This window comes from Myotis brandtii, unplaced genomic scaffold (genome assembly GCF_000412655.1).
Source record: "Myotis brandtii unplaced genomic scaffold, ASM41265v1 scaffold194, whole genome shotgun sequence".
In the NCBI taxonomy this organism is placed as follows: domain Eukaryota; kingdom Metazoa; phylum Chordata; class Mammalia; order Chiroptera; family Vespertilionidae; genus Myotis; species Myotis brandtii.
The window spans coordinates 2,675,159-2,677,032 of NW_005357232.1; the positions used below are offsets into that span (position 1 = coordinate 2,675,159).

The 1,874-nt window shown below is 39.7% G+C and overlaps 1 protein-coding gene and 1 long non-coding RNA gene across 3 annotated transcripts in view; one reads left to right on the plus strand and one right to left on the minus strand.

Moving 5' to 3' along the window:
- The window catches only part of SLC25A21 (solute carrier family 25 (mitochondrial oxoadipate carrier), member 21), a 541,855-nt gene that overhangs the window by 474,247 nt on the left and 65,734 nt on the right, over nt 1-1,874 (minus strand). The window lies entirely within an intron of this gene.
- Nucleotides 1-1,874, plus strand: part of LOC106725878 — a 17,159-nt gene that overhangs the window by 3,937 nt on the left and 11,348 nt on the right. Inside the window, exon 2 of the long non-coding RNA XR_001361879.1 lies at nt 171-174. This is a non-coding gene — a long non-coding RNA (uncharacterized LOC106725878). The remainder of the gene's footprint in view (nt 1-170; nt 175-1,874) is intronic.

A 1,874-nucleotide genomic window follows, 5' to 3' on the forward strand; every position in this document is an offset into this window, starting at 1 on the left:
TAAATTCTTCAAAAATTCTAATGTTATAAATAATAAAGAACTGCTGAAAAATGGTTCCAGATTAACAGGGACTAATGAGATATAACCAAGTACAATATATGATCCTAAACTAGACCTGGTACTGAAGTGGGTAAAATACCATAAAGTACATTCCACCAATCTCATAAAAGTTTTGTATCAGTGACAAAGTTATTGAGGTTGATAATTGTATGGTGCTTATGAATATTATTATTCATAGGAAACGCACACTAAAATATTTAGGGATTACAATAGATTAAATGATTATGTGTCCACCAATTCATATGTTAAATCCTAATGCCCAATGTGATGGTATTTGGAGGTGGGGCCTTTGGAGATGACTAAGCCATCAGAGTGGAGCTCTCAGGAATGGGATTAGTGCCCTTATATGAAAAGATCCCAGAGAGCATCCTCACTGCCTCCACCAGATGAGGACACAGTGAGAAGAAAGCAACCATTTATGAACCAAGAAGCAGATTCTCACCAGACACGGAATCTGACTGTACTTTGACCTTGGATTTCCCAGCCTCTAGAATTGTGATAAATAAATTTCTGTTGTTCATAAGCCACCCAGCCTATGGTATTTTGTTGTAGCAGCCCAAATAGTCTAAGACAGAAATGAGCAGGCCACAATGTATGCATTTTACTTTTGATCAATTCAGGAAAAAAAATTGATGGATAGATGGACAGACATTGCTACAGAGAACAAATGATAAAGCATTTGGGGCAAAATATCAACAGCCATGAATCTGGATAAAATTTTTTTTCTAAATTCTTGCAATTTTTTTGTAAGTTTGAGCTTTTTGCCAAATAAAAACTTTTCTAAAAGACACACACACACACACACACACACACACACACACACACACACACGCAGATTCTGGAACTAAATACCAAAAAATGTTCACAATACTTACCTCCTGGGGATGGGAATACAGGGATTTTGGGGGTAGGGGTGGGTATAGGATTATTGAGAGGGAAGGGGACTCTTAGCTTTTGTTTAATATCCCTCTAAGCTGTCATAATTTAACATGAACTACCTGTGCAATAAGATGATGCCTAATTAATTTTAAAGCAGCATTTTGGAGTCATGGAAAGAGTGTGGCTGAAAGATGTTGACTGAAATCTCATCAGTGCCCACTTTGCTCAGGGTATGGCCTTAACCAAGAGAAGTAATTTCTCTGAATGTGAAATTCCTTAGATGACCTAAATTTCTATTCCCAGCTCTGTCACAAACACACTGGAGAATGTTAGGCAGGTCTTTCACCTCCCTAGGCCTCAAGTTTCTTGTCTATAAAATGAGAGGATGCAACCATGCCTTATTTTCAAGTCCATTTTGATAGCAAAAGAAGTTTGCTTTTCCAGGCTATTATCTCTTTTAACAGGAAGAGTTCTTCTGAATTTTGTCATTCACATAAAGAAAAGATACTCTACCATTTTGGGGGCCAATGACTATTACTTAATATCCTCATACAACTTTCAATGGTTTTTATTTGTTTTCTTTTTATTGTATCTACATTAGAAGATGGATGTTAGCAAACCTATTGTAGTAATCATTTCATAATATATGTAAATAAAACCATCATGTTGTATCTTAAAAGTGTACAGTGATGTGTGTTAATTATATATATATATATAAAGCCAGCAACCGGGACGCCAGAATGACCGGAACAACCAGTCGTTATGATGCCCACTGTAGCCAGCCAACTGGCCCGATCAGGGGGTGGGGCTGGCTGGTCAACCTCCCGCGGCCCCTCCCCCGAGCCGGCCCCACCCCTGATTGGCCTCTCCCACCCTGATCAGGGGCGGGGCTGGCCCGCCAACCACCCACAGCCCCTCCCGCCACCCGCCCAGCC